At 37.4% G+C, this 27,899-nt stretch overlaps 1 protein-coding gene across 1 annotated transcript in view; it reads right to left on the reverse strand.

Annotated features, from left to right (window-relative positions):
* The window catches only part of DACH2 (dachshund family transcription factor 2), a 927,084-nt gene that overhangs the window by 163,527 nt on the left and 735,658 nt on the right, over nucleotides 1-27,899 (reverse strand). The window lies entirely within an intron of this gene.

The raw sequence follows: 27,899 nt of genomic DNA on the forward strand, positions 1-27,899 counted from the left end.
TTATTATTAAACATAAGTAACTCATTTTACAATGGTTTCAAAAACTTTCAATAGCCTTGGATTTAAGCTGCTTCTGAAAAAACTAAACAACTCTAATGATATAGTTACAAGTAGTCTAAACAAATCAGGAATCATAACGAATAGTTTTTGAAAGCACTAACTTGTTGAGAACATTAAATGACTACTACTGCCTCCCATTCTGGCAGCACCAATGTGCTGCCCTGTTCGCTAGCAAAAGAACAAAGACACTGGCTGAGGGCAGCAAACCTTGGTGCTGGCTTTTTGCTGTGATTTACCATAAACTCCGAACGACTGCATGGTCATGCAGCTGCTTTCCTGGGACAAACCAGCAAATGGCAAAAGGGCAATGACCCTCCCCTAGAGGATCACTGCAGGTCTGCACCATGTGTGTCCCTAAACTTTGGAGTTTTGAAACCCAGTTGCATGCGTGAGATAAAACACAAGAGTACTATGCCACCTGGCAAGCAGACAACTCAGACATAGATAAGCTGAAGACAAGGATCTGATGGAAGCTAGGGACACAAGAGGGGTGATTATTCACTCTCCTGTGAGGGCTTCCTGAAGAGTGATGGGTTCAAACTCCCCGCTTCAGGGAGGAGAGAGGGGAACAAAGCCATTCCCCTCCCCTGCACCGCAGCACAGACCAACTTTGGTGAACAACACAGTGCCCTGTAGTGGAGATTGGACCTGCTTACTTTAAGCCCTGCCCCCCATGCCCTACAAGTATATGTCTACCAGGACAGATTGGCATGAAAATCAACCCAACAGGCCCCTTCCCCAGAAGACCAGCACAAACTTCTCACACACATCAAGTCTACTGATCATAGAGTGATGCAAGCTTCAGTTTTGGGGAAATAGAATCCAGCTTCTTCTTTTGACAAGTGGACCAAACACACCTAGTTAAAACTTGCCACACAGTGGACAAGGTAACACCTCCCATTACAGGCAAGGGGAAACTCTATAGAGGACTTACCTGAGGATAGGAGCAACCAAAACACAACTGCAGAGTTCATATAAGACCTCCACCCTATTTTTTGGACCTCTTCTTAACATAGCCATTACTCTCAGGAGCAGGAAAACAACAGGCTTTTCTAACAATCACACACACACACACACACACACACACACACACACACACACACACAAAACCGTGACCTAGACAAAATAAGAAGATGTAGGAATTCACCCTTAAAGAAAGTACAGGAAGAAGTAATGGCCAAGAATTTAATCAATACAGATATTAAATATATGAAACAAATGTTAAAACAACAATTATAAGGATAGTAGCTGGGCATGAAAAAAAAGCATAGAGAACACTAAAGAATCCTTTACTGCAGAGATTAAAAAGAAAACCCTAAAAACTAGTCAGGCCAAAGTTAAAAATTCTATAACTGAGATGCAAACCCAACTGGATGCCAGGACAATAAGGATGGAGGAAGCAGAGAAATGAATCACTGATTTAGAAGATAAAATTATGGAAAATAATGAAGCTTAAAAGAAGAGGGAAGGAAAGGTATTGGATCACAAATGTAGATTTAGGAAACTCAGCAACTTCTTAATGCATAATAACATTCATATCATAGGAGTTCCAGAAGAAGAGAAAGAAAAAGGGGAAGAAGTTTTATTTGAGCAAATTATAGATGAAATTTTGCCTAATATGGGGAAGGAAACACAGCAAAATCCAAGAAGCACAGAGAACTCCCATTAAATTCAACAGAAGCCAACCATCACCAAGACATGTCATAGTCAAATACACAAAATACACAGAAAAGGAAAGAATCCTGAAAGCAACAAGGGAAGAAAAGTCCTTAACATACAAGGAAGACAGATCAGTTTTGCAACAGATCTGTCCACAGAAACCTGGCAGTCTGTAAGAGAAATGCATAATATATTTAATGTACTGAATGGGAAGATATGCAGCCAAGAATACTTTATCCAGCAATCCTGTCATTCAGAATAGAAGGAGCGATAAAGGGTTTCCCAGACAAACAAAAAGTAAAGGAGTTTATGAGCACTAAACGAGCCCTTCAAGAAACATTGAAGGGGTCTCATTGAGTGGGGAAAAAAGACCAAAAGCAACAAAGAATAGAAAGAACAGAAAACATCACCAAAATCACCAGCTATACAGGTAACACAATGGCACTAAATTCATATCAACAATCACTCTGAATGTAGATGGACTCAATGCTACAATCAAAAGACACAGGGCATCAAAATGGATTAAAAAAAAACAGAACCATCTATATGCTGTTTATAAAAGACTCATTTTAGACCTAAAGACACCTGCAGAGTGAAGGTTAGGGAATGGAGAGTTCAGATAGGAGAGGGAAGTAAGATGGCAGAGGAGTAGGGAGACCCTGGGCTTGCCTCTTCCCACAAATACAGGTAGATCAACATCAAATTATTTTGAACAACTAGGATATCAATCTGAGGATTCAGAAAACATTTTGCACAAATGGAGGGAGAGAGAGAATGTGGCAGATGCACGGTTCAGAGACATGAATTGGGGGAGGGGAAAAACCATGGTGCTGTGGAGGGGACAGAGCCCTTTTTGGGGGAGAGAAGTCAGGAAGAGAGGGAGAGAGTGGGAGAAAGAGCAGGGCATAGGGCTCATGAAAGACACTGTGGTGTGGGGATCCCCTCGGTCACAGTGAAAGAGAATATTCCCTTTCCTGAATTACATTTGGAAGAGGGTATATTGCTTCTCCAAGGACAAAAGACCCATCCAGTGCCATCGAGCAAGTGTTCAACAGCAGGGGACAAAGGCATACTCAAAGGGCAGATAACCTAGTTGCAGCATTTCACTATGGTTCACAATAGACTCCAGGGACCTGCACAGCCATGCAATTGCTTTTCTGGGACCGAATGGTGTCAAGTGCATGTTGTGAGACTCTCACAGGGGAGGGGAGTGGGTCTGCACCTTGCCAAGTCTTTATGATTTGGAATTTTGAATCCCAGCCACCAAACAGAGATAAAACACAAAACTGTGACACTGGGCAAGCTGATGACCCAGGCACAGACAGGTTGAGGGCAGGGATCTGACAAAAGCCTGGGGCATAGGAGGGAAGATTGCTTGCTGTCTTTAAGGGCCTCCTGAACAGTGGTGGCCCCAAGTTCCCCTCCCTGGAGGTGAGTGCAGGTTGACAAGATTTTTCACCCCCATCCCCTCAATCAGGCCAAAAGTGTGGTCAGACTTCAGATAAAAAAAAAAAACAGCACCCCCAGTGGAAGCTGTAGTCACATACACCAAACCACGCCCCCCGTGCCTGGCAGGGGTATCTTTACTAGGGCAGGTCTAACTGTAAGCCAGGGCAGCAAGCCTCTCCCCCAGAAGACAAATCCAGGGCACCCACATATACCAAGTCTACTGATCAGAGAGTGCTCCAAAGCATCAGTTTCAGTTATGGTAGACATAGGACCAGACTTTTTATTTTTAATTCTTTTTAATTCATTTTTTAATTTTTAAATTTTTTTAATTTATTTTTTTCTTTTTTCTTTTTTCTTTTTAGAATCAGGCTTATAGGTTGTTTGTTCATTTCTTGGTTTGTTTGTTTAAACCTCTCTTTTTGGAATAAGATTCTTTTTCTTCCCTCTTCTTCTGTCTTTGTTTTTCTTTGGAATCAGGCTTATAGTTTTTTGTTTGCTTGTTTTTTTCCCCCTCCCTTTTCACTTTTCTTGGATCAGGCTTTTTTTTAAGGCTTATATTAACAAACAAACAAATCAAAGCACCCCTAGTTAAAAGTCCAAACACTTCCCACTGCAAGCAAGGAGGAATTCTGCAGAGGACTGAACCTGTAGGAAAGACCAGCCAAAACACAAAAGCAGAGTACACACAGCATGCACCAGAAACACTTCCTGAAGTGCCAGGACTGGACAGTGTATGACCCCTTATTAATATAGTATTACTCTCAGGAGCACGAAACATAACAAGCTTTCATAATACACAAAAGACAGAAACCTAGACATGATGACAAAATGGAGGAATTCTCCCCAGAAGAAAGATCAACAAGAAATCACAACCAGGGACTTGCTCAAAACAGTTATAAGCAATATACCTGAACAAGAATTTAGAACAACAGTCAAAACAATAATAGCTGGGCTTGAAAACAGCATAGAGGTACAAGAGAACCCCAGGATTCAGGGATTAAAAAACCTGAAATCTAGTCAGAGCTGAAATAAAATGCTATAAGTGAGATGGAAAACCATCTAGATGTAATCACAATTAAGATGGAATAAAGAGGAATGAATAGGTGATATGGAAGATAAAATTACGGAAAATAATGAATCTGAAAAGAAGATGGAAAGAAAACAATTAGATCACAAATATACTTAGGGAACTCAGCGATCCCACAAAGCACAAGAATATCCATATCATAGGAGTCCTAGAAGCAGAAGAGCAGGAAAAAGGTGCAGAAGGTTTATTTGAACAAATTATAGCATATAGCATAGAATTTCCCTAATCTGGTGAAGGAAACAGGCATTTAAGTCCAAAAGGCACAGAGAACTCCCCTCAAAATAAACAAAAATAGATGAACACCAAGAGATAACATAGTGAAATTAGCAAAATAAATAGATAAAAAAAGAATTCGGAAAGCAGCTAGGGACAAAAGGTCCTTAACCTACAAAGGTAGATACAAAAGGTTAGCAGCAGACCTGTCCATAGAAAATTGGCAGGCCAGAAAAAAAGTAGCATGAGATATTCTACATGCTAAATGGGAAAAATATGTGGCCAAGAATACTATATCCAGCAAGACTGTCATTCAGAATATAAGAAGAGATAAAAAGTTTCCCAGAGAAGCAAAACCTAAATGAGTTCATGAAGACTAAACCAGCTCTGCATATATTAAAGGGGACCCTCTGAGCAGGAAAGAGACACCAAAAACAACAAAGACTAGAAAGGAACACAGACAATCTACAGGAACAGTGACTTTATATGTAATACAATGGTACTAAATTCATATCCATCAGTAATTACTCTGAATGTAAGTGGACTAAATGCTCCAAACAAAAGACATAGGATAACAGAAAGGATATAAAAGAAAAAAAAAAAAAAAAAACAAGCCCCATCGATATGTTGCTTACAAGACTCTCATTTTAAACCCAAGGTCACTTCCAGATTGAGAGTGAGAGGGTGGAGAACCATACATTATGATAATGGACATCAAAAGAAAGCTGAAGTAGCCATACTTATAGCAGACAAAATAGATTTTAAACCAAAGACTGTAACAAGACATGAAGAAGGGCCATCATAATAAAGCATCCAACAGGAAGATCTAAAACATGTAAATATTTATGCCCCCAACTTGGGAGCAATTAATAACAAATAAAGGAACTCACTGATAATAATACAATAGTAGTAGAGGAAATTAACACCCCCCTCACAAGAATGGAAAGATCATCTAAGCAGAAGATCAACAAGGAAAAAGTGGCTTTGAGTGACACACTGGACAATATGGACTTAACAGATTCAGAAAATTTGATTCTAAAGCAGCAGAATACACATTCTTTTACAGTGCACATGGAACATTCTCCAGATCACATACTGGGTCACAAATCAGGCCTCAACAAGTACAAAAAGATTGAGATCACACCATGCATATTTTCAGACCACAGTGCTACGAAACTGGAAGTCAACCACAAGAAAAAATTTGGAAAGACCATAAACACCTGGAGACTAAAGTACATCTTACTAAAGAATGAATGGGTTAACCAGAAAATTAAAGAAGAAATTTTAAAAATACATGGCAACAAAAGAAAATGAAAATACAAGAGTCCAAAACATTTGGGACTCAGCAAAGGCAGTCATAAGATGGAAGTACATAGCACTACAGGCCATCTTCAAGAAGCAAGAAAAAATCTCAAATATGCAAATTAACCTCACATTGAAAGAAGCTGGGAAAAGACAACAAATAAAGCCTAAACCCAGCAGAAGAAGGGAAATACTTAAGATTAGAACAGAAATTAATGATACAGAAATAATAATTAAAAAAATACAGTAGAACAGATCAATGAAACTAGGGGCTGTTTGTTTAAAAGAATTAACAAAATTGATTTAACCCTAGGCAGACTTACCAAAAATAAAGGAGAAATGACCCAAATAAATAAAATCAGGAATTAAAGAGAGGAGATCACTAGCAACACAACAGAAATACAAACAATAATAAGAAAATATGAAAACGATATGCCAACAATCTGGGCAATCTGGAAGAAATGGATACATTCCTATAAACATATAAACTACCAAAACTGAAACAGGAAGAGAAAATTTGAACAGACCCATAAAAAGCAAAGAAATCAATAATCAAAGATCTTTGAACAAACAGGAGTCCAGGGACATATGGCTTCCCAGGGGAATTTTACCAGACATTTAAAGAAGAGTTAATACCTTTTCTTCTCAAACTGTTTCAAAAAATAGAAATGGAAGGAAAACTTCCATATTCATTCTATGAGGTCAGCACTACCTTGATTCCAAAACCAAATGAAGACCCCACTAAAAAGAAGTACAGGCCAATATCCCTCATGAACATAGATTCAAAAATTCTCAACAGGTTACTAGATAATCGAATCCAACAGTACATCAAAAGGATTATGCACCATGATCAGGTAGGATTTATTCCTGGGCTACAGGAGTGGTTCAATACTAGCAAATCAATCAACGTGATATACCACATTAATAAGAGAAATGATAAGAACCATATGAACCTCTCAAAAGATGAAGAAAATGATTTGATAAAATACAGCAACTTTTTTTGATAAAAACCATAGAAGAAATATACCTCAACATAATAAAGACCATATACAAAAACATCCACAGCTAATATCATCCTCAATGGGGAAAAACTGAAAGCTTTTCCTCTACGATCAGGGACATGACAAGGATATCCACTCTTACCACTGTTGTTCAGCACAATACTGGAAGCCCTAGCCTTAGCAATCAGACAACAAAAAGAAATAAAATGCTTCCAAGTTGGCAAGGAAGAAGTCATATGTTCACTATATACAGATGACATGATACCCTTGGTAGAAAACCCTAAAGACCCCACAAAACTGTAACAAGAGCTGAAGGAAAACATTGTATCATTATTAAAGGATCTATCTATCAAGAAGATCTAACATTTGTAAATGTTTATGCCCCCAAATTGGGATTACCCAAAATATAAATCAATTAATAACAAACATAAAGGAACTCATTGATAATAATACAATTGGAATAAAGAAATTTAACACCCCACTTACAGCAATGGAAAGATCATCTAAGCAGAAAATCATCAAGGAAACAATGGCTTTGAATGTCACACTGGATCAGATGGTCTTAACAGGTATATTCAGAGCATTTCATCCTAATGCAGCAGAATACACATTCTTTTTGAGTGCACATGGGACATTCTCCAAAATAGATCACATACTGGATCACAAGTCAGGCCTCAACCAGTGCAAAATGATTGAGATAATACCATGTGTATTTTCAGCCCACAGTACTATGGACATGAAGTCAACCACAAGAAAAAATTTGGAAGGACCACAAATACATGGAGGTTAAAGAACATCCTTCTAAAGAATGAATAGGTTAACTAGGAAATTAAATAAGAAATAAAAAATACATGAAAACAAATGAAAGTGAAAACATGACAGTCCAAAACATTTGGGAGCAGGAAAGTAGGTCCAAACAGGGAAATATATAACAAAAAGGCCCACTTCAATAAATAAGAAAAGTCTCAGATAAAGAACAAAACCTTATACCTAGAGGAACTAGAAAAGGAACAGCATATAAAGCCTAAAGTGAGCAAGAATGGAAATATTAAAGATTAGAGCAGAAAGAAACAATATAGAAACAAAACAGTATAACAGATCAACAAAACTAAGAGCTGGGTCTTCAAAAAAATTAATAAAATTGATAATCTCCTAGCCAGACATCAAAAAAGAAAAGAGAAAGGAAACAAATAAATCATTAAGGAAAGAGATCACAACCAACACCAAAAAATACAAATAATTATAAAAGAATATTAAAATATATATATATATGCCAAAAAAACTAGGCAGTCAGGAAGAAATGAACAAATTCCTAGAAACATACAACGTACCAAAACTGAAATAGGAAGAAATAGAAAATTTAAACAGATCCTTAACAAGCAAAGAAATTGAATCAATAATCAAAAATCTCCCACCAAACAAAAGTCCAGGGCCAGATGGCTTCCCAGGGGAATTCTACTAAACTTTTAAAGAAGAGTTAATACCTTTTCTTCTCAAACAGTTCCAAAAAAAATAAAAATGGAAGGAAAACTTCCAAACTCATTCAAGGAGGCCAGAAATACCTTGATTCTAAAACCAGACAAAGATCCCACTAAAAAGAAAAAATTACTGGCCAATATCCCTGATGAACATGGTTGCAAAAATTCTCAACAACACCCTAGCAAATCAAATCCAACAGTACATTAAAAGAATTATTCAAAAGGATTAAGTGGGATTTATTCCTGGGCTGCAGGGTGGTTCAATATTCATGAACCAATCAATGTGATACACCACATTAATAAAGGAAAGGATAAGAATCATATGATATTCTCGGCGCCTGAGTGGCTCAGCTGGTTAAGCATCTGCCTTCAGCTCAGTTCATGACCCCGGGGTCCTGGGATCGAACCCCACATCAAGCTCCCTGCTCAGGGGGGAGTCTCCTCCTCCCTCTCCCTCTGCCCCTCCACCCCACTCATATTTTCTCTCTCTCTCTCAAATTAATTAATTAATTAATTAATTAAAAAATTTAAAAAAGAGTTAAAAAATAATCATATGATCCTCTTAATAGATGCAGAAAAAATTTAACAAATACAATATTCATTCTTGATAAAAACCCTCAAAAATGTAGATTTAGATAGAAAAATACTTCAACATCATAAAAGCCATGTACAAGGAACACACAGAAAATATAATCTGCAATGGTGAAAACTGAGAGCTTTTCCTCTTTGGTCAGGAACAAAAGAGGATGTCCACTCTCATCATTGCTATTTAACATAATACTTGAAATCTTAGCCTCAGCAATCAGACAACAAGAGAAATAAAAGGCATCCAAATCTGCAAGGAAGAAGTTAAACTTTTACTATTTGCAGACGACATGATACTCTCTGTAGAAAACCCAAAAGACTCCACCAATAAATTTCTAGAATCGATACATGAATTCAGCAAAGTTGTAGTATATAAAATCAATTCATAGAAATCTGTTGCATATCTACACACCAATAATGAAGTACCAGAAAAAGAAACCAAGGAATCAATCCCATTTAAAACTGCACCAAAAGAATAAACCTATCTAAATAGTTAAAGTATCTGTACCCTGAAGACAATAGAACACCAATGAAATAAGTTGAAGAAGACACAAGGAATTGGGAAAATTTCCATGCTCATGGATTAAAGGAACAAATATTGTTGAAATCTCTATACTACCCAAAGCAATCAACACATTGAACACAATCCCTATGAAAATAACACCAACATTTTTCAGAGCTAGAAAAAACAATCCTAAAATTTGTATGGAACCACAAAAATCCCCGAATAGCCAAAGCAATCCTGAAAAAGAACAGCAAACCTGGAGGCATCTTATTCTGGATTTCAAGCTATATTACAAAGCTGTAGTTATGAAGACACTATGGTACTGGCACAAAAGCAGACACATAGATCAATGGAACAGAATGGAGAACCCAGAAATTGGCCCACACCTATATGGTCAACTCATTTTGACAAAGCAGGAACGAATATACAAAGGGAAAATGACAGTCTCTTCAACAAATGGTCTTGGGAAGACTGGAGACCCTCATGCAAAAGAATGAAATTGGACCACTTTCTTACACCATACACAAAAAAAAAAAAAAACCAATATGGATGAAAGACTTAAATGTGAGACAGGAATCTATCAAAATTCTAGAGAACATAGGCAGCAACCTGTTTGACATGGGCTATAGCAACCTCTTACTAGACACATCACAGAACACAAGGGAAACAAAAGTAAAAATGAATTATTGGGACTTATCAAAATAAATACCTTTGGACAGCAAAGGAAACAATCAACAAAACTAAAAGGCAATCTACAAAATGGGAGAAGATATTTGTAAATGACACATCTGATAAAGGGCTAGAATCCAAAATCTATAAATAATTTATCAATGTCAATACCCCCAAAATAAATAATCCAGTTAAGAAATGGGCAGAAAGCATGAATAGATATTTCTCCATAGAAGACATACGGAAGGCTAATAGACACATGAAAAAATGCTCAACCTCACTCATCATCAGGGAAACAGAAATCAAAACCATGATGAGTTACCACCTCACAGTGTCAGAATGGCTAAAATCAACAACACAAGAAACAACAGGTGCTGGCAAGGATGTGGAGAAAGGGGAACTCTCTTGTACTGTTGGTGGGAATCCAAACTGGTGCAGCCACTCTGGAAAACAGTAGGGAGGTTCCTCAAAATGTTAAAAATAGAACCACCCTATGACCCAGCAATTGCACTACTAGGTATTTATCCAAGGGATACAAAAATAATAATTCAAAGGGGCGCCTGCACCCCAATGTTTATAGTAGCACGATCAACAATAACAAAATTATGGGAAGAGCCCAAATGTCCATTGTCTGATGAATGGATAAAGTAGATGTGGGATATATATACTATGGAATATTACTCAGCCATCAAAAAGAATGAAGTCTTGCCATTTGCAATGACATGAATGAACTAGAGTATATTATCCTAAGCAAATAAGTCAGTCAGAGAAGGACAAATACCATAAGATTCCATTCATATGTGGAATTTAAGAAAGAAATTATATGAACATATGGGAAGAGGGGAAAAAAGAGAGGGAAACAAACCATTTAGAATCAGAGACTCTTAATGATAGAGAACGAACTGAGGGTTGATGGAATATGGTGGGTGGGTGTTGGGTTAAATAGGTGATGGGAATAAAGGAGGGCACATGTGATAAGCTGGGTGTTATATGTAATTGATGAATCAGTAAATTTTACTCCTGAAACCAATATTATACTATATTTTAACAGATTAGAATTTAAATAAAATTTGAAAAAAAAAAGAAAAGAAAATGGCTGTGTGGTCTGCCCCATCTATTTGCTTGATGTGGTCCATTCATTCATTCAGCGGTCAGTGATCTTGCTCCCATTCCCTTTCTGGAAATGTGATATTACCATCTCCACCTGGATTACTCTATCTCATATGTTGCCTAAAACACTGACTCTATTTTGTGAAGGGGTATGGGTCTGGGAATCTTGGACACTCTGTAAAATATGTGCATTTACTCATTTATAAAAAAGATAGAAATCACATGCTCATATTCTTAACATTCAACATCATAAACATTTTCACATCTTTGAGATTTTTCTGGTGCTTTGCTCATATGGATACCAATTTTTACTTCTGAAACACTCTGCCATGTTGCTTCAGGTATCACATTTTCAAAGTAAATATGTAATGGCTAAATGTAAAGGCTATATAGCAGTCTACTGAGTTATTGCTCTATAATTTATTAAAGATCGGATTTTGAATTTGCTGTAAATTTGTCACTATTCTGAATTACACAGTAACAACAGCATTCATTTGAACTTTTTCCTTAGAAACAATTAATTCCCTGGAGTGGAATTTCTGGGCCAAAGGGGTTGAATATTTTCTTTATACTTTTGCTTTCATGCACCACATTTGCAAAAGCTATTTGTAGAGTTGTAGACTTTTTACAGAAATGTTTTCAGGGTCAATTGGCATTCTCTCTGAAGATTTAAAAATTTATTTAAGCAAACTGTCTGCTAGAATCTCTGAGAGGTTTCTTTTTTTAAAAGACTATTTATTTATTTGACAGAGAGAGAGTACAAGCAGGGGGAGTAGCAGAGAGAGAGGGAGAAGTAGGCTCTCTGCTGAGCAGGGAGCCTGGTGTGGGGCTTGATCCCAGGATCCCGGGATCATGACCTGAGCTGAAGGCAAATGTTTAACTGACTGAACCACACAGGCACCCCATCTTTTTTAACCTTTCTATGCATTCATCTACTCTTACCCCAACTCTGGGAATCTATCTCCTCCTCAGGACTCAAACCCCCTTGTGGCTGAAGTCAATCTTTAATCCTAAGGTGAGAGGCTTGGCCAGTTTCCAACTAGAGGAGTTCTAGACCAAAATAATGCAAAACAAAACAAACAACAACAACAACACACACACACACACACACACACACACACACACACACACACACACCAAAACAAAACAAAACAACAACCAACTAACCAACAAAAAAACAAAAAACGCCAGATTCTTTAGCAGTGTATATAAAGCCTGAGGGGTACCCGGCCTTGCCTATATGAACAAAGCTTTTCCAATCAAATGGGGAAGAAATATGTAGCTAAATTTTTCTGTTTTTTATATAAACCATTCAGTTTACATGCATGGAAGCTTAGAAGGTAGGAAATTAGGTTGAATATCATAGACTGGCTTAATGGACCAGAAAATATTCTCTTGACCACATTGAAGCTTGGTATATTCATTGAAAACCACACTATTCTGATTGCACCAATCTTTCTCTCTTTTCGTCCAAATACTGGCTGTTGTATAGTTCCTGCCTAGGAGCAGGGAGGTAATTTATGTTGATGCATTGACATAATTTTGCATTAAGAAATTTGAAATTACAATTAAAATCAATAAGAAATTATAATGCTGTAATGAACAGGAATGGTGAGGTGAAGGGAGAAATTTTAATAACTGAAGAAACCACATTGCAACACTGTCAATTCTTTATAATAACATTGGGCCAATAAACATGATTAATACTAGAAAGTGGAAAAATCTGAAAGACCAATTGCTGAGCAAAGACAGAACTTCTCTATATTTTTAACACTATGGCCAAGATATGAATTACCTTACCATTCCAGAACTGTACATTATAAAATGATGAGCAAAACATTGACCAAGAAAGGTACATATAGAAGGCACTATATTATATCATTGATACTAATATGGTATTGTACAATCACAGCAGCAACAGCACACAGCAATGTTAGAGCTAACATTATGTCAATATTTTATAAACTAAAAATCTTTAATCCACATTTAATATTAAATGGTATGTTACAACTCAATACCTAAAAATCAAATTATGCAAATAATGCAATTAAAAAATAGGCAAAAGACATGAATAGACATTCCTCCAAAGAAGACATTCATTTGGCCAATAAACACATGAAAAGATGCTCACCATCACTCATCATCAGGGAAATGTAAATCAAAACCACAATGAGATTTCACTATGTACCTGTCAGAATGGCTGAAATAAAAATCACAGGAAACTATAAGTGTTGGTGAGGATGTGGATAAAAATGAATTCTCTTGCACTGTTGGTAGGACTGCAAATTGGGGCAGTCACTGTGGAAAACAATATGAAGTGTCCTCAAAAAATTAAAAATAGAACTACCCTATAATCTAGAAAAGACACTATGGGGTATTTACCCCAAAGAATACAAACACTATTTCAAAGTGATACATGTACCTGATGTTTATAGCAGCATTATCTACAATAGCCAAATTATAAAAACAGCTCAACTGTCATTGATGAATGGATAAAGAAGATGTGGTACACACACACACACACACACACACACACACACACACACACACACACACACACACAGAATGAAATATTATTCAGCCATCAAAAGGAATGAAATCTTGCCATTTGTCATAATGGGAATGGAGCTAGAGAGTATAATGTTAAGCAAAATGAGTCAGAGAAAGACAAATACCATATGATTTCACTCATATATGGAATTTAAGAAACAAAACAAGCGAGCAATGGGGAAAAAAAAAGAGAGAGAGAGAGACAGACAGACAGACCAAGAAAGAGACTCTTATTTATAGACAACAAATTGGTGGTTACCAGAAGGGAGAGGGGTGGAAGCATAGGTAAAATAAGTGATGGGGGTTAAGGAGTGCTCTTGTGATGAGCACATATTTCAAATAAACTTGAATAGGAATATTTTTTAAAATCTTACTAAAGGATTCCAAGGTGTTTTATGTATGCTTTGTTGAGAGTTTTAGATGAATATTTTCCAACAGCTCTCTTCTTTTTAACTGCTTTGTTAAAAATGATAAAAGGAGGGTAGTTACCAGCTATTCCCATCTTCACTGAATATAGGCATAAGAAATTACCCAGCACCCTGAAGGCAACTGTAGATGAAGGGAGTGACCAAGGAGTGTAGGGCACCTTGATAATTTGAAATATGTAATGTATAAAACTTTAGGATAATACCTAATATACCATTTAATTATTTTATTTTATTTTCATTTTATTTCATTTTCATCATGGTAAGTGTATTCTGTAATCCCTATCCCCTATTTCCCCCTTTCTCCTACCCATCTCCCTTCTGGTAATGATCAGTTTGGTCTCTATAACTGAGAGTCTGTTTCTTGCTTTTTCTCTCCTCTCCCTCCCTACCTCTCTCTCTTCCCCTTTGCTTATTTAGTACATCTGATTTTAACATCCACTGCCCTTAAAGCAAAAAAATTATTTTTATCAATCTAATCTAGGGCCAAACTTTTTTTTTTTTTACCATTGTGTGGAGGGCTTGGATATCCACTTGCCTTTTTCTATCTATCTATCTATCTATCTATCTATCTATCTATCTATCTATCATCTATCTATCTATCTCTAAATATATTAGTGTACTAGGGGTATCATAAAAAATATGATATATTATAGACAGAATGCTGTGTTCCCCAGAATTCATTAGTTAGATCTTTTCTTTCTTTTTTTTAAGAGAGAGAGAGAGCATGCATGAGCATTGGAGAGGGGCAGAGGGAGATAGAAAGAGAGAATCTTAAGCAGACTTCATGTCCAACATGGAGCCCAATGTGGGGCTCCATCTCATGACCCTGAGATCATGACCTGAGCCAAAACTAAGAGTCAGACACTTAACCAACTGAGCCACCCAGGTGCTCCTCATATGTTAAATCTTAATCTCCAATGTAATAGTATTTGTAAGTCAGGCCTTTAAGAGGTCATGAACGGGATAAATGCCTTCATAAAATAGACCCCAAAGAACTCCTGAGATCCCTTATGTCATGGGAGGACACAGGGAGAATTTAGCTATCTATGAACCAGAAAGTGGGTCCTCAACATACACTGAATCTACCAGTCTATGATATTTTTATTATGTTGTTTTTGCTATGGCAGCCTAAAAGACAATACAGAATGATCAGTTAAATAACACAAATTTATAGTCACACAGTTTTGAAGGCAGAAGTCCAAAATCAAAATGTCAGCAGGTGTGGATTCTCCTGAGGCCTCTCTTCTTGGCTTGCAAGTAGCCACCCTTCTCCTTGTGTCATTATATGGTCTTTCAACTGTGTGCACATATCTCTGGTACCTCTTTGTATGTTAAAATTTCTTCTAAAAAGAACACCAGTCAGATTGGATTAGGGCCCACTCTAATGGCCTCATTTTGACTTAAACACATTTTTAAAGATGATATCTCCCAACACAGTCACATTCTGAGGTACTGAGAGTTAGTACTTTAACATATGAATGTTGGAGAAACACAATTCAACCCATAATACTAGAGTATGCACCCTTTACTGAACCAGATCATACTAGCTTTGTGAGGTAATTGCTCTGGTAAAGAGGAGAAAAATTGGATAGCATTTCAACAAAGCATGTCTAAGAAACCAAGTAGGCCATGGCGTAGGAAAGGGAAGTCTCATCAAAGCCTTCACCCTTACTTCAAGAAGGTTTGTGTTAATTATAAACCCAAACCAACACAGTCTTAAGTAGAGAAAGATAACGCAGGAAATGCAGCAAATCTGATGTGATAGTGGGAAGATGGCAAAGGAGGAAAATCCTGAGCTAACCCAGTCTCATGTTTACAACTAGGTATCATCCATATCCAAGTCAATAAACCAGAGAGTGATTCAAAGACTGATAGAACAAACTCCACAACTAAATACAGAGAAGAAGCTGCATCTGAAAGTTTAGGACAGTCAGAAAGGTAGAGGAAGGTTGCCGGCAAAAGGGAGCGAGCTGCTTACAGGGAGAAGGCAGGGAAATGGGCCTTCATACCAGGTAACTCACATGGGGAAGATTAACCCCCATAAAGTTTGGCTTTGAAAACCAGAAGGGCTGAATTCCATGAGTTTGTATAACCACTGGGACTTGGACCCTGGAGCTTTAAAAGTCAGCTGACTGAGCATTGGGCTACCTGGGAGGGTGAGTGATAGCAGGGTTACCAACCTTAAAGACACAGCAGCTTGCACAAAAAGGCAACATAAAAAGAGAAGTTACACATCATTGGGGGCAAATGGGAGACAGACTTGTTCATACTGATTTTGGAGTGTGTTGGGGGACTTCTTTGAAAATGAGGGAGCTGGCAGGCACCATTCACTTCACCTGTCCCCTAGTATAAACAAAGGGCCACCTGTGGGTGGCTGAGCAACATAGACACTTTCTACCTAACACACTAGCAGTGCACCATGCCCACAAATTCTCTTGAGGACTCACCCAGTCCAAGCCTGCTAACTTCAGCTCTAGGCTCACAGAAATTTTTGTTAAGCTGCACATGCATCACATGCAGCTGCTAGGTACACAGCTGCCACAATGTGATATGCCAAACAACTTGCAGCACCAACCCACATCACTGCACCATGTCCAGGTACATCCAACCATTGCCAAGCTCATTGCCCAGCCTCATACCCACAGCCACACTGGTGTGCAGACCCCAGCAGTCACAGTGCTTGGGATATCAGCATAGGACTAATAGCTCAGCACAATTTTTTTTCTAATAATGCTGCCTCAATCCCAAGTCCCCCAGTAGGCATGCCCTCTCAAAGTTGGGCTCCTTGGGTCCCACTAACATACAGACAGAAAGCACAGCCCTACAATAGGCAAAGAGTCAGTGCAGATGATTGCACTGGAAAGAAAACTGATTCAGACACAAGAGCAGTACATAAGCCATATGCATATGATACTCTTCTGAAGTGTCACATTCTGGTGAACAGGGGACACTGCACTGCAGGGCATCCCAAGACCTCTTCTTCATAAAGTCTCTAATTTCAAGAGCAGCAGACATAATTGCCTTTCTTCAAAAAAAAAAGATTTTTTTTATTTATTTGATAGAGAGACACAGTGAGAGAGAGAACACAAGCAGGGGGAGTGGGAGAAGGATAAGCAGGCCTTTCATGGAGCAGGGAGCCCAACATGGGGCCCAATACCTGGACCCCGGGATCATGACTTCAGCCAAAGGCAGATGCTTAATGACTGAGCCAACCAAGCACCTCCATAATTGCCTTTCTTAACACAGATAAACAGAGAAACAAACTAAATGAGGAGACAGAGAAATTTATCCCAAATGAAAGAACAAGATAGGGCGCCTGGGTGGCTCAGTTGGTTAAGCGACTGCCTTCGGCTCAGGTCATGATCCTGGAGTCCCTGGATCGAGTCCCGCATCGGGCTCCCTGCTCAGCAGGGAGTCTGCTTTTCCCTCTGGCCCTCTTCCCTCTCGTGCTCTCTGTCTCTCATTCCTCTCTTTCTCAAATAAATAAAATCTTTTAAAAAAAGAAGAAAAAAAGAAAGAACAAGATAAGGCATGGCCAGATATCTAAGTGAAACAGATTTAAATAACATGTCTGAGAATTTAAAGCAATGATAATAAGAATACTCGCTGAACTTGAGAAAAGTGTGGAAAACATGAGTGAGACCTTAGCACAAAGATCAGGAATAACATAGCAGAGATAAAGGTCTCAATAAACAAAATGAAAAACATATTTCTTGGAGTGAATGGCAGGCTGGACAAAGGAGAGGAATGGATTAATGACATACAGACAGAGCAATGGAAAGTAACCAACTGAACAAAAGAAACAAAAAAAAACATTATACAAAATGAGAACAGATTTAAGGAACTCAGTGACTCCATCAAATATAATAACATTCATATAATAGGAATACCAGAAGAAGAGAGAGTAAAGGGGGCAGAAAATTTATTTGAAGAAACAATAGCTGAAAATTCCCTAATCTGGGGAAGGAAACAGACATCCAGATCCAGGAAGCAGAGACCTCCCAACAAAATAAACAAAAGCAGACCCCACACCAAGACATTGTAATTAAATTCTAAAAATATAGTGATAAAGAAAAAAAATTTAAAAACAGCAAGACAAATGAAGACAGTAACTTACTAGGGAAAGCCCATAAGGCTAGCAGGAGATTTTTCAGTAGAAACTTGGCAAGACAGAAGGGAGTGGCATGATATAGTCAGCGTGCTGAATGGGAAAAATCTGCAGCCAAGAATACTCGATCCAGCAAGGTTATCATTCAGAATAGAAAATGATAGTTTCCCAAACAAAAACTCAAGGAATTCATGAGCACTAAACCAGACCTGCAAGAAATATTAAAGCTGACTGAGTGGAAAGGAGAGACCAAAAGTGACAGTGTAAAGCTAGGAAACACAAAAGTAGTAAAAATGAATATTTATGTAAAAAATCAGTTAAGGAACTCACAAAATATAAAATATATAAAATATAACAACATACACCTAAAACATGGGGAGGAGAGGGTAAAGAATGGATTTTAACTTGAATGACCATCAACTTAAAATAGACTCCTATATGTAGAAGAGGTTAAATACAAACCTAATGGTAACCATATATCAAAAACCACTAATAATATGCAAAGAATAAAGAGAAAGAAATGTAAATATATTACTAAGGAAAATCAGCTAACCACATAACAGAGAAAGAAGAAAGGATCAGAGAAAATCTTCAGAAAAATGACAAAACAAATATTAAAATGACATAAACATGTATCTATCAATAATTACTTTGAATAGAAATGGGATAAATGCTCCAATAAAAAGGCATAAGATGTCATAATGGATTAAAAAAAGCAAGAGGATATATGTGCTGCCCTCAAGAGACTCATTTCAGATGTAAAAACAAAACCTATAACATGAGATAAAGGAAGACACTATATAGTAAAAAAGGAACAATCCAACAAGAAAATCTAACAATTGTAAATATTTATGCACCCACATAGTAGCAACCCATGCATAAAAGAGTTAATAACAAACATAAGGAACTAATCAATAATAATACAATAATAATATGGGACTTTAACAGCCCACTCATATCAAGGGATAGATCATCCCAACAGAAAATTAACAAAGAAAAAATGTCACTGGACAGATGGATTGAACAGATATATTCAGAGCATTCCATCCTAAAACGGCAGAATACACATTTTTTCAAGTGCCTATGAACATTCTCCAGAATAGAACACATATTAGGCCACAAAACAATCCTCAATACATTCAAGATGATTGAAATCATACCATATGTCTTTTCTGACCACAACGCTATAAAACTATAAGTCAACCACAAGAAAAAATCTGGAGGGGAGGAGCAAGATGGCAGAGGAGCAGGAGACCTAAATTTCCTCTGGTCCCAGGAATTCAGCTAGATAGGGATCAAACCATTCTGAACACCTAAAAACTCAACAGGAGATCAAAGAAAAGAATAGCAGCAACTCCCTGAATGGAAAAGCAACCACTTTCTGGAAGGTAGGACGTATGGAGAAGTGAATCTGGGGTGATATTTGGGAAGATAGATGGCGGGGGAGGGGGCCTCCGTCAGCCGCTACCGGCAAGTGATAGAGCAGCGGAGCACAAATCGGAAATTTTAGAAGTTGGTCCTGCTGAGGGACAAAGCTCCAGTGGCTAAGCGGGGGGATGGAATCCTTGCTGGGACAGTGTGGTCTCAGGACCCTCAGGGTCACAGAAAGACCAGGGGTACCTGAGTGCAGCAGAGCTCCCAGGTATCAGAGCAGGGAAGCCGGCTGCAAAGACAGAGCTGAGGAGTGGGCTCTCAGCTCAGGTTTGCCATAAACTGTGATCCGTGGCACAGTCAGGCCACTTTTCTTCCAGCAGGAACCCAACAAGCGACAGATCTGGGGAGATTCCCCTTCCTCCCCGGGGAGGAGCGGCGCAGGAGCACACCACAAGAATCTGCTGGGTTTGGAGACTCTAAACAGGGTCAGGTGCCAGAGGTAAAAACACTCGGTCACAGGCCGGGTGAACACGGAGTGCAGCCAGAGACTGGGGAGCAAAGAGTGATTGATTACTTTTCTCTGGGGGCTCACAGAGGAGTGGGGCCCCAAGTTCTCAGTTCCTCTGGGGTGGAGATTGGGAGGCCACCATTTTATTTTTTTATTTTTATTTTTTAGAAAGATTTTATTTATTATTTGACAGAGAGAGAGAGAGACAGTGAGAGAAGGAACAGAAGCAGAGGGAGTGGAAGAGGAAGAAGCAAGCTTCCCATGGAGCAGGGAGCCTGATGTGGGGCTCGATCCCAGGACCCTGGGATGATGACCTGAGCTGAAGGCAGAGAGTTAACTGACTGAGCCACCCAAGCGCCCCGGGATGCCACCATTTTAACTCTTGTCCTCCAAAGCTGTACAGAAAGCTTACAGGGAACAAAAGCTCCCAAGAGCAAACCCGAGCAGATTACTTAGCCCGGCCCCGGACAAAGGCAGGGCAATTCCACCTCCAGCAAAGACATTTGAGAACCACTGCAACAGGCTTCTCCCTCAGAAGATCAGTAAGAACAGCCAGCCAAGACCAAGTTTAACGATCAATGAGAATGGCAAAACTCCAGAACTTGGGGAATACCGCACATAGAATTCATGGTTTTTCCCCCATAATTCTTCAGTCCTTCAAAGTTAATTTTTTTATATTTTTTATTGTTTCTTTTCTTTTAATTTTTCTTTTTCCCTTTTTCAACCAACATCTTATCAATCCCTTTAAATTTTTTTTTTATTTTTCATTTTTAGAGTCATATTCTATCCCTTTGTAGTAGTTAACCATATATATATATATATATATATATATATATATATATATATATATATATATATGGTTCTCTCTTTAAAATTTTGGGATACAGTTTCTTCTAACAGACCAAAATTTATCCTAAATCTCTAGTGTATGGCTTTGTTCTAGTCTCCTGACTTTCACATTTTTCCCTTTTTTTAATCCTCTTCTTTCTTTTTTCAACTAACTTATTATCTTATCAATTCCTTTTATAAAATCTTTTATAATTTTCAGCTTTACAATCATATTCCATCCCTTCATTGTATTTACCCTTACTTTTGTACATATATAAGCTTTTTTTTCTTTAAAATTTTGGGAGGCACTTTCTTCTAACAGACCAAAATACGCCCAAAATCTAGTGTGTGGCACTGATCTATGCACCAGCCTGATCATATATGATCATATTCTGTATTTGTTTTTTTGTTTTTATTTTATCTTTTTCTTTTTTTTCCTTCTTCTTTCTCTCCCTTCCTTTTCCCCCGGTTTCAGGTTTCTTCTGATTTGTTTAGTATATATTTTTCTGGGGTTGTTGTTACCCTGTTAGGATTTTGTTCTCTCATTCATCTATTCTCCTCTGGACAAAATGACAAGACAGAAAAAATCACCTCAAAAAAAAGAACAAGAGGCAGTACCGACTACCAGGGACCTAATCAATATGGACATTAGTAAGATGTCGGAACTAGAGATGAATGATGATTTTAAAAATACTAGCTGGACTTGAAAAAAGCATGGAAGATAGTAGAGAAATCCTTTCTGGAGAAATAAAAGAACTAAAATCTGAACAACTCAAAATCAAAAAGGCTATTAATGAGATGCAATAAAAAATGGAGACTCTAACTGCTAGGATAAATGAGGCAGAAGAGAGAATTAGTGATATAGAAGACCAAATGATGGAAAATAAAGGAGGTGAGAAAAAGAGAGATAAACAACTACTGGCTCACGAAGGCATAGTTCGAGAGATAAGTGATGCCATAAGACGAAACTGTATTAGAAAAATTGGGATCCCAGAAGAAGAAGAAAGAGAGAGAGGGGCAGAAGGTATATTGAAGCAATTATAGCAGAGAACTTCCTTAATTTAGGGAAGGAAACAGGCATCAAAATCCAGGAGGCACAGAGAACCCCCATCAAAATCAATAAAAAGAGGTCAACATGCCGACATCTATTAGTAAAACTTATGAGTCTCAGAGACAAAGCAAAATCCTGAAAGCAGCCCAGGAGAAGAGATCTGTAACCTACAATGGTAGAAACATTAGACTGGCAACAGACCTATCCACAGAGACCTGACAGACCAGAAAGGACTGGCATGATATATTCAGAGCACTAAATGAGAAAAATATGCAGCCAAGAATACTATATCCAGCTAGGCTGTCCTTGAAAATAGAAGGAGAGAGAAGAAGCTTCCAGGACAAACAAAAACTAAAGGAATTTGCAAACATGAAACAAGCCCTTCAAGAAAGGTTGAAAGGGATCCTCTAAGCAAAGAGAGAGCCTAAAAGTAACAGAGACCAGAAAGGAACACAGATAATATACAGTAACATTAACCTTACAGGCAATACAATGGCATTAAATTAATAACTTTCAATAGTTACCCTGAATGTAAATGGGCTAAATGCCCCAATCAAAAGACACAGGGTATCAGACTGGATAAAAAAAACAAGATCCATCGATATGCAGTCTGCAAGAGACTCATTTTAGACCCAAAGACAGATTGAAAGTGAAGGGGTGGAAAACCACTTCCCATGTTAATGGACACCAAAAGAAAGATGGGGTAGCAATCCTTATATCAGACAAATTAGATTTTAAACCAAAGACTATAATAAGAAATGAGGAAGGACACCAAAATCTACTTAAAGGGTCTATCCAACAAGAAGATCTAACAAATGTAAATTTCTATGCTTTAACATGGGAGCAGCCAATTATATGAGCCAATTAATAACAAAAGCAAAGAAACAGAGCGACAATAATACAATAGTAGTGGGGGATTTTAACACACCCCTCACTGAAATGGACAGATCATCTAAGAAACTAGAACTCAATTACAAGAGGAAAGTTGGAAAGAACTCAAATAAATGGAGGCTAAAGAGCATCCTACTAAAGAATGAATGTGTCAACCAGGAAATTAAAGAAGAATTTAAAAAATTCAAGGAAACAAATGAAAATGAAAACACAACTGTTGAAAATCTTTGGTATAAAACAAAGGCAGTCCTAAGAGGAAAATATATACCAATACAAGCCTTTCTCAAGAAACAAGAAAGGTCTCAAATACACAACCTAAAACTACGTCTAAAGGAGTTGAAGAAAGAACAGCAAATAAAGCCTAAACCCAGCAGGAGAAGAGAAATAATAAAGATCAGAGCAGAAATCAATGAAATAGAAACCAAAGAACAGTAGAACACATCAACAAAACTCGAAGCTGGATCTTTGAAAGAATTAACAAGATTGATAAACCCCTGGCCAGACTTATCAAAAAGAAAACAGAAATGACCCAAATAAATAAAATCATGAATGGAAGAGGAGAGATCACAATCAACACCAAAGAAATACAAACAATTATAAGAACATATTATGAGCAGTTATATGCCAGCAAATTAGATAATCTGGAAGAAATGGATGCATTCCTAGAGATGTATCAACTACCAAAACTGAACCAGGAAGAAATAGAAAACCTGAACAGACCTATAACCACTAAGGAAATTGAAACAGTAATCAAAAATCTCCCAAAAAACAAGAGCCCAGGGCCAGATGGCTTCCCAGGGGAATTCTACCAAACATTTAAAGAAGAATTAATACCTATTCTATTGAAATTGTTCCAAAAAATACAAATGCAAGGAAAACTTCCAAATTCATTTTATGAGGCCAGCATTACCTTGATCCCAAAACCAGACAAAGACCCCAGCGAAAGGAGAATTACAGACCAATATCCTTGACGAACATGGATGCAAAACTTCTCACCAAAATACTAGTCATTTGGATCTAACAGTACATTAAAAGGATTATTCACCACGACCATGTGGGATTTATCCCTGGGCTGCAAGGTTGGTTCAACATCCACAAATCAATCAATGTGATACAATACATTAATAAAAGAAAGAACAAGTACCATATGATCCTCTCAATAGATGCAGAAAAAGCATTTGACAAAGTATAGTATCCTTTCTTGATCAAAACTCTTCAGAGTATAGGGATAGAGAGTACATACCTCAATATCATGAAAGGCATCTATAAAACACCCACAGCAAATATCATTCTCAATGGGGAAAAACTGAGAGCCTTCCCCCTAAGGTCAGGAACATGACAGGGATTTCCACTATCATCACTGCTATTCAACATAGTAGTAGAAGTCCTAGCCACAGCAATCAGAAAACAAAAAGAAATAAAAGGCATCCGAATTGTCAAATAAGAAGTCCAATTCTCACTCTTTGCAGATGATATGATACTTTATGTGGAAAACCCAAAAGACTCCACCCCAAAACTGCTAGAACTCATACAGGAATTCAGTAAAGTGGCAGGATATAAAATCAATGCACAGAAATCAGTGGCATTCCTATACACCAACAACAAGACAGAAGAAAGAGAAATTAAGGAGTGGATCCCATTTACAATTGCACACAAAACCGTAAGATACCCAGGAATAAATCTAACCAAAGAGGCAAAGAATCTGTACTCAGAAAACTATACAATACTCATGAAAGAAATTGAGGAAGACACAAAGAAATGGAAAACCTTTCCATGCTCATGGATTGGAAGGACAAATACTGTGAAGATGTCAGTGCCACCTAGAGCAATCTATACAGTTAATGCAATCCCTATCAAAATACCATCCACTTTTTTCAAAGTAATGGAACAAATAATCCTAAAATTTGTATGGAACAAGAAAAGACCCTGGATAGCCAGAGGAATGTTGAAAAAGAAAAGCAAGGCTGGTGGCATCACAGTTCCGGACTTCAAGCTCTACTACAAAGCTGTAATCATCAAGACAGTATGGTACTGGCACAAATACAGACACATAGATCATGGAACAGAATAGAGAGCCCAGAAATGGACCCTCAACTCTATGGTCAGCTAGTCTTCGACAAAGCAGGACAGACTGTCCAATGGAAAAAAGAGAATCTCTTCAACAAATGGTGCTGGGAAAATTGGACAGCCACATGCAGAAGAATGAAACTGGACCATTTCCTTACACCACACACAAAAATAGACTCAAAATGGTTGAAAGACCTAAATGTGAGACAGGATTCCATCAAAATCCTAAATGAGAACACAGGCAGCAACCTCTTTGACCTCAGCCGCAGCAACTTCTTCCTAGAAACATTGCTGAAGGCAAGGGAAGCAAGGGCAAAAATGAACTATTGGGACCTCATCAAGATAAAAAGCTTTTGCACAGCAAAAGAAACAGTCAACAAAACCAAAAGACAACCAACAGAATGGGAGAAGATATTTTCAAATGATATATCAGATAAAGGGCTAGTGTCAAAAATCTTTAAAGAACTTATCAAACTCAACACCCAAAGAACAAATGATCCAATTAAGATATGTGCAGAAGACATGAACAGACATTTATCCAAAGAAAACATCTACATGGCCAATAGACACATGAAAAAAAGCTCAACATCACTCAGCATCAGGGAAATCCAAATCCAATGAGATACCACCTCACACCAGTCAGATTGGCTAAAATTAACAAGTCAGGAAACGACAGATGTTGGCCAGGATGCAGAGAATGCAGAACCCTCCTACACTGTTGGTGGGAATGCAAGCTGGTGCAGCCACTCTAGAAAACAGTATGGAGGTTCCTCAAAATTTGAAAATAGAGCTACCATACAACCCAGCATTTGCACTACTGGTTGTCTACCCAAAAGATACAAATGTAGTGATCTGAAGGGTATGTGAACCCTGATGTTTATAGCAGCAATGTCCACAACAGCCAAACTATGGAAAGAGCCAAGATGTCCATCGACAGATGAATGGATAAAGAAGAAGTAGTATATATATTCAATGGAATATTATGCAGCCATCAAAAGGAATGAAATCTTGCCATTTGCAACAACGTGGATGGAATTGGAAGGTATTATGCTGAGCGAAATAAGTCAATCAGAGAAAGACATGTATCATATGATCTTACTGATATGACAAATTCTTAATCTCAGGAACCAAACTGAATGTTGTTGCTGTGGTGGGGGGTGGGAGGGATGGGGGGGCTGGGTGATAGACATTGGGGAGGGTATGTGCTATGGTGAGCACTGTAAATAGTGTAAGACTGTTGAATCACAGACCTGTACCTCTGAAACAAATAATACATTATATATTTTAAAAAAAAGGAAGATGATATTAGGAAGGGAAAAATGAAGGGGGGGAATTGGAGGGGGAGACGAACCGTGAGAGACTACGGACTCTCAGAAACAAACTGAGAGTTTTAGACGTAGGGGGTTGGGGGGATGGGTTAGCCCGGTGATGGGTATTAAAGAGGGCACGTACTGAATGGAGCACTGGGTGTTATATGCAAACAATGAATCATAGAACACTACATCAAAAACTAATGAAGTAATGTATGATGATTAATATAACATAATAAAAAAATAGCATAGAATATTGCTTGTTGTGGGAAGTTTCATTCAGATCTAGTATATCTTTGATATTTGTAATTTAAGTCCTATTTATGAGCATTTAGATTAATCAAACTGGAAAAGCTTATGCTCTACCTTTTGCTTAGTCTTAATTGTTTACTTATAAGTTTAGTAAGGGAAAAAAATCTCTATGGTTTACCTAACAACAGAAACACAATTATTTTTAAGACAAGTTTATTATGAATAATCTTAAATAGTATTTATAAGAACAAGAATTTTGAATGGAAAAAAGAACTTGGGTAGTTATTTTATAATGTTTCAGGCTTGTTACATCTACCTGAATCCCTTTACAAATTAGAATGTGATATAATAACCTATCACTTGAAATTTTATGTAAGTGTCCTTAGGGAATGATGATCCTAGTTCTCACTCTTTTGAGTAGAACAACCTTAACTTTTCCCTATAACAATTACATTTATTATAAATTCACTGAAAATATTTCCACAAAGATTTTTTACTCCGCAGATTCTCAATACAAGAAATATATACAAAAAAAAAAACCAGAATTAAAATAGAATAACCCATAGAAGGCCTAATGCCACAGTTGAAAAGAATCATTCAGTTGGATAAGGCAGCATTACTGCATCCAATATAGCTGTTAAAACACTTGTTTCATCTTCAGAAAAAGATGTTAAAATCCATGAGCTTAAAGTTATGAAAATATTTCTAATTCAAAATACAATAAAAATACTTTAAGAGAACTATATAGATAGTGCTATAGATTTTTAAAAAAATCCTTTTCATAGCTGCATTTTTTTGATATTATACACTTACCATATCATAAAGAAACAAATTCATGAAAATCATATAAAGCATGAATGGAATGGAGTCAGACATACATACAGATTTGAGTGTGAAACATATGATCTCAACTGTCTATGAACTGAGTCCTAGATAAAGAAATATCCTGTTTTAAAACCAAGAGAAATGAATCACTATGAATTAAATAATTAAAATAAATTTACTTGGGAAAACCACTAAGGTTTTTAAAAGAAAATGAGGAATATAGCTAAGATATCCACTAATTTTTTAAGTGATCAAGGAGAAAGACTTTTTATTTGCTCTCCAAATGGCCATTCGATGAACCATAAGCAGGATAGTAAAAAAAAAAAAAAGTGTCTGATAGTTGGACTCCAAATTATTCTTTTGAATGCATTTCTCAAAGAAAAATAAAATATTGTGTAAAAAATACTTAATGTTAATCATTTAGCCACAATTTTTTACTATATATACATATATATAGTAATATATATATCAGGCAAATGTTTCTTTTTTTTGAGACAATGTACTATTTTTTTAAAGATTTTATTTATTTATTTGAGATAGAGAGCATGAGGGAAGAGGGTCAGAGGGAGAAGCAGACTCCCTGCTGAGC

Source organism: Zalophus californianus, chromosome X, assembly GCF_009762305.2.
Source record: "Zalophus californianus isolate mZalCal1 chromosome X, mZalCal1.pri.v2, whole genome shotgun sequence".
Lineage (NCBI taxonomy): Eukaryota > Metazoa > Chordata > Mammalia > Carnivora > Otariidae > Zalophus > Zalophus californianus.